The sequence below is a fragment of the Anolis sagrei genome, chromosome 1, assembly GCF_037176765.1.
Source record: "Anolis sagrei isolate rAnoSag1 chromosome 1, rAnoSag1.mat, whole genome shotgun sequence".
NCBI lineage: Eukaryota > Metazoa > Chordata > Lepidosauria > Squamata > Dactyloidae > Anolis > Anolis sagrei.
The window spans coordinates 67,999,456-68,009,806 of record NC_090021.1 but is presented as its reverse complement, the minus strand read 5'-3'; the positions used below and the strand labels follow the sequence as shown (position 1 = coordinate 68,009,806).

The following is a 10,351-nucleotide window of genomic DNA, read 5'->3' as shown; positions in this document are numbered from 1 at the left end:
GCGGTCATGTTTCATTCTTGAGGCACTTGGTGTCTAAAATAATATAGTTTCGGTTTTGGAAACTGGATCTCGCTTAACAAATCTACTTTTGGTGCACTGGCAAGTATCTTCATGCCCGCTCCAGATTATTGGATGGATGAGATTCTTCTGTTAAGTCTGATCCACAGATATGCTATGGCTGTATCATGGAGCTGCTCTGTAAGACATGATATATTAATTATAAAATATGTTCAGGTTTAGTCAGCTATCTGATATGTGTCCTTCTTAAGAAAAACAGCTATGAGCCTAGAGGTGGTTCCCTGATGAGTTGGCTCCTCCAAATATGCTAGAAAAATACAGCATGTTGTTCTATTATTTGTTGTTCTACCCCATGAGTCTTCGCCTCTGAAGTAGAGCACAACAAAATATGTTACAGGGAAATAAATTCCTTAGATTGAAAGTACACAAGACACGCACCCTGCTACAGTTCATTATTTCTGTTGTGCTTTGTCTGACAAGATGGAACCATGAAACATATAACATACAACAGGTTAAAATGGTACAAAAGTATAAAACAAGTCACATAAAATTATAACAACAACCCCTGTCAACACATTGAGCATCCCACCTTTGCCCCTGTAACCCTGAAAACACTTGCCCAAACCATGGATACCGAAATCTGCTTCTCCCCTTGTATCCACAGAACCTACATTTTTCCATTTCGTGTATTTTTCATACTTTGACCTTTCCCCATTCTCTCTGTGGGATCAGGTCCTCCACTATCCTTGGGACTCGTTCGTGTGTTTTATTAATGTTTCTCTAGATTTTATATCTTGTATAAAACTTTTGGAGAAGCCTTGCCACCAACAAAGTCTTGTGATAACATTTTCACCTAAACATTTCCTGACCTGGGAAGGCCAGCCAGCTGTCTTTCTGGGCTTTATCTACATGAAACTGGAATCAATCACCCTTCACCTTTGGGCTAGTCCATCTCTACTAGTTCCATAACTTCCAGCTGTGCAGAGGACAGCAGTATCCAACTGGGCTGCCTGTGTTTTGCTTCAGCTATCTGGACATGATGACCCACTCATCACCTGACATGACCAGCCAGTTTGTCAGGAGGACATGTCCCATTGTCACACAATAACATTTCCCCTTTCTCCGGAATTTGCCACTTAATCCTATCAGAATGGGCAATATTTCTGCTTTGGATTGTACACATTCAATGCCAGAGGCATCGCACCTATGGAATGGGGACTCAGATAGCAATCGCATCAACAATAAAGATCTTTGGGACCTGTTTGTCCCTTGCTGGTACCACAAAATCAATGCATAGCTCATTTCAGCACCTTTGTCTACACCGCTTCAACCATTGGACAGAGACAAATCTACATTGGAAGCATGGAGTGCCTCTCCATTGGCTGACAGGTGCCGCAGTCCCACTACTGCGGGGAGTCCTCCCTCATGTCATCAGAGTCTAGCCAATCACGGCAAAGCCAGAATAGCTGGGAGAGAGTGGGAAATTCAAAGTAAAATGTATAAAAATGCATATTTTTCACTGTAATGGTACCTCACCTTACTACTACAAGCTGGCATAACTATCAGCTAATTGAATAAAAGCTTCAGTGGCTTCTTCAACTTGGTGAGCTTTATTGCAAATAAATGAATAAATCAGTCTTTTTCTCATTTGCCAGGACCATGAACTCACAAGGATGACTGATTACTGGTGCCGGTTGCTGCTTTTTGGACTCGGTACCCACACCTCAGGTTTCTGTATCCCGGACCTCACTATCTGCGGCCATTTTAAATTGCATTATTTCATATATAAATCAGACCATAGAGGGTAAACATGTCTTCAGTCTGCAGGCAGTTTATGGGCCCTGCTTTGCCACCCCCAGAAGCCCTCCCAGTCCCCCCAATTGCCAAAATTTGAAGACAAATTTTGCCTCAAAAATTTCACAGAAAATGCTCCAAATGCATGAAAACAAGCAAAATCTGTTAACACATTTCTCCAAGAGCACCTACTATCCTCAAATAGCTCTGTTTGCTTCTGAAGTCCCCCTCAAAATGACAACAAGAAGCCTCATAACATCACTTCTGATCACCAGTTTGGGAGGGACAGAAGTTGATAATGTGACTTCTGGCATTGTTTCGAGGGGAAATATGTATCGCTGCTTCCAATACAGTTGCCTACTTCAGTTGTAAAGAATCAGAATACAGCCTGTGGAAGGTTTAAGTTCTTCAAGCTTCTCTTGCAGGCTACAGGGAGTGATGGAAAGGAATTCACAACCAGTTGTATCTTTGATAAATGCCCAGAAATACCTGGATTATCTCTGTATGCTAGTCTCTCTTTCAGTTAGAAGGGAAATCAGCACACAGAGCAGGATACTCTTGGCCAATGTCTCCTGGAACTGGCTGATAATGTATCCTTGTATTGCATTTTATCTTTGTCATTCTTTTGACTTTTAAATCCATTTAATAAGCATGTTCTATTACAAACATGTACTTGGAGCTTGAATTCCACAATATGGGTTCAATTGAATCTTATTGTCAGTCACACCATTGGATCAATGGGATTTATTGTGTGCTCCCTCAACATTCAATGATTCATCCCCCAGACATACTGTCATCAGGGATTAATGAATAGCATCCAATCCTTTGTCGTTCATATTTACTTTCCTTTTGTGGGAAAAAAATCTATATGGAAAACATGTTTTAAGATATTTCACATTTCTGTATTGTGAAGTCTTTCAGGAGTTCTGCTCTCAGGCACCTTCACTATTGAGTGTGTTGGCCAAGGCTGCTCAGACGTGAGTCCAGAAACTTCTGGAGAGATAAATGATTTGCATGCTCATGGTAATCATATCTTACATTTAGGCTGAGATTGAACCATTTCTACCAATTGCAGAAGCAAAGAAAACAGCACTGGCATGGAATACCTGTGAAGATAAACTCCTGGTAATGCTAATACAGCTTGGACTTCAGTCAACAAGCTAAACTGGTGAAGAGACATAGGGGAAAGATTAAAAGATGAAGTGTCTATACATGCCTTTTTGAAGCAAGATCTACACAATGATGGGCCATAGTTCTCTCAGCAGCCCCTTGTCATTAAGAAACACTCCTTTACAGCCAACTTCTATACAATTAGTAACTTGTTGGTTTGTAAAATAGTATAATCTCACGTTTGTGGTTAGACATATCATCATTACAAAAAGTTCATGTGAGGACTTTTGTACTCTGACCCTCTGGCACAAGAAGCAGGCAAGCAAACAACACGCAGGATGTGTCTGTTACTGCTCAGTAGGCACCCGCCAGAGAAATGAACACACTTGGTTTTAAGATAGGATAACAACTAGAATCCCATGATCCCTATCACAGCACATTGCTTGCTGGAGTTTCAAAGGTAAACAAGGAGGAGAAAACAGTGATAAACAAACCAGGCCTCAGGAAGTCGTTGATAAATCAGAAAAAAGTGTGATATTTTAGAACAACCACTTAGTCATCACACCTTATTAGGGAAGACATCAACAAAAAGGGGGACAAAAGAGGTCACAGACACTCATTCAGTTTGCATATTCATAGCCTTTTGCTTTGCAGGATCAAACAATGCTACCACTATGGAAAGGCTGTAACATGCTAAATTATATTGAATAATATAAATTATATTGAATAATAAATTATATTGAATAATATAATTAGATTTAATTTCATTGTTTTATATCAAGGTATATTCAATAATATAATTAGATTTAATTTGATCATATTAAATTACATTTTACAATATAATTATATATTATTTCTTCATTTATATCCTGTTGTAGCCCCCCATGGCTAGGACTCAAGGGATCTCAGAAAAGATAAAGCAAATGCAGTTAAAAACACCTCATAAATTAAACTTTACACCATAAGTTATTATTCCAATGAAACAGAATTAAAACTTGACAGAATGAACCCAAGAAAAAGGGAGAGGAAATTGGTAAAACAGCACACTTTAAAAAGACTTAGCTGTCAATTTCAGAAAGCCTGTCAGAATACAAAAGTTTTCACTTAATGGCACGAGGACAACAAGGAAGAAGCAAAAACACATTGTGTTAAGTATTCTCTTAGTGTAGTGCTTCTTAACCTGTGGGCAGTGGACCACCAGTGGGTGGTGAGAACTAAAATCTGCTCCATGAGCCTCCTTCCCCTTTATTTATTTTATTGTATTTAATTCCTCTGCTTTTGTGCTGCCTGCCACTCCTTCCCTGTCGCTGACCATGGCATATATTCTGAGTCAGAAACTATAAGTGATATGGTCTATTCAATGCAATTTTCTGAATCAGCATTCCAAACCGAATCTAAAATTGACAAAAACTTATTTGTAACCCTTTTAGTACTAATTTTGGAGAGTGGTCTCTGGTCAAATATTCCCTGGTCAAAGTGGTCCCTGGTAAAAAAAAGATTGGGAACCATTGTCTTAGTGAGATATAATGCCGAATTAATTCTTCAACTGTGGAAACATGTACACTCAGGTCCCCAATCCATGGATTCTACATCTACAGATTCCATCATTCCTGACCTGAACATTCCTTTAAAAAATAAAATCAAAAATAAAATCTGTTTGAGAACTATGCGTATTTGGGCTTTCCTGGTCCACACCAGCCCAATGACCTCATTTGACTACGTAGCCAACCCACACCGTTTTGTGAACCCTTGCTGGCTGTTGTACACTGATGTGGAGGTTTTGTTTAGATTTATGTTATTATAGAATTTGGTAGTTTAACTTATTGATGTCAGGTTTAATTTACTGGTGTTAGGTCTTAATTTGATGTTAGGCTTTAACGTTACTGTAGAGATGTGTTTATTATAAAGTGTTATTTATAATGTGTTTAAACTGTATTTATAATGTTTATTATAGAGTGTTTATTATAATGTATTTAAACTGTATTTAGGTTTTACATTAGTTGCTATGGCCTAACTGTGAGGGATAGGTTGCCATGGTAACACAGCCTCAGAGGAGGTGGGCGGAGTTTAAGGAATAAAAGGTTTGAAAGCGTCAGTTAATATTTAGTCCGGTGGATGAGACCCGGGGAAGAGGAGAGCCAGTTAAGGGCTCTGGGAAATAGCAGAGTCAAGAAAGGACTCTGGGAAAAGTAGTTTAGTCCGGTGGATGAGACCCGGGGAAGAGGTTAAGAGTGTTGTGAAGCTGTGAGAATTCAGTAGTTCTTAGAATTTGTGAATATTTCTTCAGCAAGAGAGCTGAAGGTGTTACCTTGTTAGATTGCTTAGGTTAAAGAATCTAACAGAGGGGGTTTAAAGGATCGCCAGTAAGGAAAGACTGGTGATCAGTGGTTTGTTCCGAGTATAGGGCAAACAGTGTGGATATTCACAATAGGGAACTCTGAAGTAGTATAAGCACTTCACTAAAGAAGGAGTTTGTAGAATTGTAACATCAGAAGCCTGTATGTAACTCAAACCAGCCATTTTGTAACATCAAGCCTTGTGCCAAGTTCAAATTCTCAAAACTGCAACAATTACGTTCTGTTAACAATAAAACTTGTTCTCTTTATATTTCAAACCTGCCTCCTCCATTGCTTTTATGCTTGGTGCATTCCATACTACCAAAGTCACCTCACAACACAACTAAAGATAAACAGAGACATAAACCAGCGTCTCTAAACATATTGGTGGCAGCTTAATTGATATCTAAAAGAAGGTTCCTCACAGAATATTGGTGGCATTAAAGAAGATTAATACTTCCTCACATAATTTTGTTGACAAGCGGTGGGATTAACGCTTCCTCACAGTTACTTTTATATGTGGGGGTTTTCTGGGATTTTATGTTTGCATCATGTGTTTTATGTAGGCATTGAATGTTTGCCATTGTTATGTTGGAATCTGCCCTGAGTCCGTTTGGGGAGATAGGGTGGGATACAAATCAAGTTGTTTATTATTATTATTATTATTATTATTATTATTATAAAAACCTTGGGTGGGCCATTTTATATAAGGGACATCATTTTACTATGCCATTGTATATCATTGGACTTGAACATCCATGTGTTTTGGTACCCACAGGCAGTCCTGGTACCAGGCCAGAGAACTCACCCATATATTTTCAAAATGGCACAATTTATACACAAGTGGGAAGTTGCAGGAAGTACTATATTTAGTTTGTGACATATCCAGTTTAAATAATAGAACCTTGTTCCACATTCAAAAGATCCTGATATTTATGTTTTGTTTCTAAATCCTTTTTTGAGTGATTAATTATTTTAAAATGCAGCAATTTGATAGCCTTCCTCCTTTCCTTTGGAAGGAAAACCCCTTTGTGTGAAATTGTGTTTAGCTTCATAATCCCTTTTCATCCCATTCAGAGTTGCATTTTGCACGCATCCCATTCTTTACCAGTCTATAATTTAATTCCCCCCTCACTGAATTCATGGCTACTGTTTGAGATCTTTTGCAACATGTTACGCAAATGCATCTGTGAACGTCTCGGGGACTTTTGTCCCAGCAGCTAAGAGTTGGGCATCCTTGCCAAATAACACTCTTTGCCGCTACCTGAATCCAATTAGAATGTTCCTTTCTGCAGTTAGTTTAATTGGAGAGCGAGCGTCAGGCCAAATCCTTCCTTTCAGCACCAGGCTTTCTGTGAAAAGGTAATCTATCAGAGGGACAAGAAGAAAAAGACTTTTTTTTCACTGTTACCTTTGAACGTTTGGCTGCACTTGTTTTTCTGTGCCGCTTTATAACAGTTGCCTCTCATTTTCACTGATTTGCTAAGTGTTTTTACCATCCAATTGCCTTCTAGAATGTGCAGCTGTTGCTTTCAGCAACTTCTGTGAACAGCATTACAATTAAGGCCGAGCTAAAAAAACTCATTTTCTGTTGTTGTTCTTTACAAATTGATTTTTATTCTTATTACAAAAAAACACTTTTCTTTCAGTCTTAAAAGACTTTTTTAAAAATTCATTATGTTCCAGGTTGTCAACCAAGGTGTTGCACTTATAATTGATAGATGAGCTGTGCCTGTCTCCACAATTTAAAGCTTATTTGCTGTCTTGCCCACATTGCTTTTTAAATTACATTTCCATATATGAAAGAGTTTTATGGAGATGTATATGTTTGTATTAATGTTATAAGTATAGTGCAATGATAGTAAACTCTACATGATATACACAATTTTGATACAAAGAAAATCATCACAATTTAGCAGAGCTCTAAATTGGATGATGGGCCCCTGGTGGTGCAGTGAGTTAAACCGCTGAACTTGCTGACTGAAAGATTGGCAGTTTTAATTCAGGGAGCAGGGTGAGTCCCCGCAGTTAGACCCAGCTTCTGCCAACCTGGCTGTTTGAAAACATGCAAATGTTAGTAGATCAATAAATACCACTTCAGTGGGAAGGTAACGGTGCTCCATGCAGTTATGTTGGCCACATGACCTTGGAGGTGTCTATGGACAACACTGGCTCTTCGGCTTAGAAATGGAGATGAGCACCACATCCCAGATTTGGACACGATTAGACTCAATGCCAGGGGAAACCTTTACCTTTACTAAATTGGAGGAAATTTGTTTTTTTTAATGTGTCAGAAAATTCTTAATATTTTACTCTTCTCTTATATTTTGTTCTAAAAGTAACACTTCTGTAAACTGCCTTGAGTCCCCCTTGGGGGTTGAAGAAGGCAGGATATAAATATAGTAATATAAATAAATAAATAAATCCTTTTGAACTGTTGTAAACAGCCTCAAGTTCTAATGCTGGGGAAAAGTCAGTGTATGTGTTAAATAAAGTTAATAATAATAGTAGTAGTAATAATAATAATAAGAAGAAGAAGAAGAAGAAGAAATTTAAGAAGTAACAGTTTCAGTATCCCTTTGATTTTTACAGGCATGAAAGATAGGAAAAAAGCCCCTTCTGAGGCCCTTTCCACACAGCTGAATAAAATCCCACATAATCTGCTTTGAACTGGAATATATGGCAGTGTGGACTCCCACTTCAAAGCAGATATTGTGAGATGTTCTGCCTTGATATTCTAGGTTATATAGCTTTGTGGAAGGGCCCTCAGTCTCATTTGACAATCATAATAACATGACTATAGGTTTCCTTGATCTTGAAAAGAAATAATTCAAAATAGTCAGTTACTATTAATTCTGCGAACAATATTTAATGAGATGAAAAATTTGGAAAATGGCACTTGTGATTTCGCATTCATCTATTGTTTCCTGAAAAGTTCAGTTCAGTAATTACTACTAACCTATTGAAGAAGAATTTCCACATAGAACTTCTATTTATGATACAAAAACAAGAGGAAAAGGGAAAATAGGATCTTAGACTTTGCACAAGGCCATAAGATCCTATAATGGGATTTGCATAGCATACACCATGTATGGAGGTAAGACACTGTACCGCTATCCTTGTGTTGAATGGATTGGCAACACTGTTCAGTAGAATGCACAACCAAACTTTGCAACAGCATTTATTTCCAGTTTCAACAGCTGTAGATGGATAGAGAATGTTTAATCATTAGTATTAGAAAATACATACCTGGATACATAAGATAGTTATTAATCAATGGTTGTCTTGAGTGAGTCATACTCCTCTGCCTCAGTACTATTGGCTGACAACTGCACATTATTTTTTTCTACCTGCCTGACACAGTGAATATCCCAAGCCCGAGGGACAAGGGGAAGCCTTGCCCCTTCACCATCCTTGGGGATGGGTCTTTTATTTCTGGCCAAGGTTCTTTTGATAGCGGATGTAGCTCAACAATATTTTGTATTAACTCCATTACATTATGAGAAGTAAGGTATCCAGACTGAGGACAAAAGTGGGGAAGATGTGTCCACATGATTTTCAGAAGAACTGCAAACAATCTGGGAATTATCTTATGTAAGATGACCACCTTATACACGCCAGGAAGAAGGTCATCCACCTGCGTAATTAGCCTATTGCACTGAAGTACCAGCAGGATCTGGCTCATACGCATTACCTCCAAGTTCTTGGTAACACATGCTTCTACCATTAGCTTCTTGTACAATCTACAGAGATAACATTAGGAGACTTTGGGGCTTGGCTTTTTAGTCTTACACAACACACTTTGCCGTATCATCTGTTTTAAGGTGAGATTATAAATCAGATGATTTTACGTAAAATGTTTTTAATAGTTCAATTGCTAGGTTGTGTGTGGAATTTCTCCCACAGAGCTGAAATCAGCATGATGACCAATTGTTTTGGAAAAGGCAGGATATGAATACAGCAAAAGGCAATCAAGGACATTTGGATAAGATTTATAGAGGGAGCACAAAATTGCTCTCAAATATCTGCATGAAAGTTTGTTTTAAGTGCACTTTCAGTACATCTCTGGCTTAGTGTGCTGATCCCTTGCCAGTCCCTATGCGTCAGCACCATGGTGTCAAGGTGTTTAAAAGATTTTTATGCTTTCAGCAGACATAAAATGTATCTGGTCTGCCTAGTTCTTGCATTCTTAGTTTCACACAATTTAGTAAAAGTAAAGGTTTCCCCTGACATTAAGTCTAGTCGTGTCCAACTCTCTCTGTGTGTGTGTGTTTGTGCGCGCACGCTCATCTCCATTTCTAAGCTGAAGAGCCAGCGTTGTCTGTAGATGCCTCCAATGTCATCTGGCCAGCATGACTGCATAGAGCAGTTACCTCCCCGCAGAAGCGATACCCATTGATCTACTCATATTTGCATGTTTTTTTAACTACTAGGTTGGCAGAAGCTGGGACTAAAAGCCAGAGCTCACCCTACTCCCTGGATTCAAACCACCAACCTTTAGGTCAGCAAGTTCAGCAGCACTGCACTACACTATTAATAGAGAAGGCCAGCCTGCAAATAACTACTGGTATATTTTACACCCAGGACCACAAGCAACACAGTTATGAACTATAGTTGTCAAAGAACAAAAATGGACAAGGGTCAATGTTTTCTTTAAAGACTTTTCAGCAGTATTTGGTTAGATATTGTGGGGAATAGATATTGGGCTAGGCAGGTCTTAGGATCTTATCATAAAAGGAAATGACCCATCTCTGATGCTCTTTGCACATAAGTCCCTATGGGTATCATCACATGGATGCACCACCCCTTTCATCTACAAAGAAGCAGCCAGAAGGCGTGGAGGCTGCTGAGACGGCTGAGCAACGATCCCTCACAAACTAATACCCATGCCAACATAAAGGCAGATCAGATAGCACACCAACTCTTGAAGAATGGGAAACCCAACCTTGCCACCAAAGTAGGAAAGAAACCAATAGCCAGACAACCAGAGATTGAGAACAACAACCTCCATGAACCCTTTACATCTACTGAATTGGACATGGCTCTCAACAAATGTAAGAATGGCAAAGCAGCTGGCTTGGATGATCTACGGA

At 38.8% G+C, this 10,351-nt stretch overlaps 1 protein-coding gene across 1 annotated transcript in view; it reads left to right on the top strand.

The window, feature by feature from the left end:
- The first annotated feature begins 6,527 nt into the window (after positions 1-6,527).
- Positions 6,528-10,351, top strand: part of SLC22A3 (solute carrier family 22 member 3) — a 49,168-nt gene continuing 45,344 nt past the window's right edge. The window contains exon 1 of the mRNA XM_060753678.2: positions 6,528-6,620. The gene's annotated coding sequence lies outside the window, so the exon portion shown is untranslated. The remainder of the gene's footprint in view (positions 6,621-10,351) is intronic.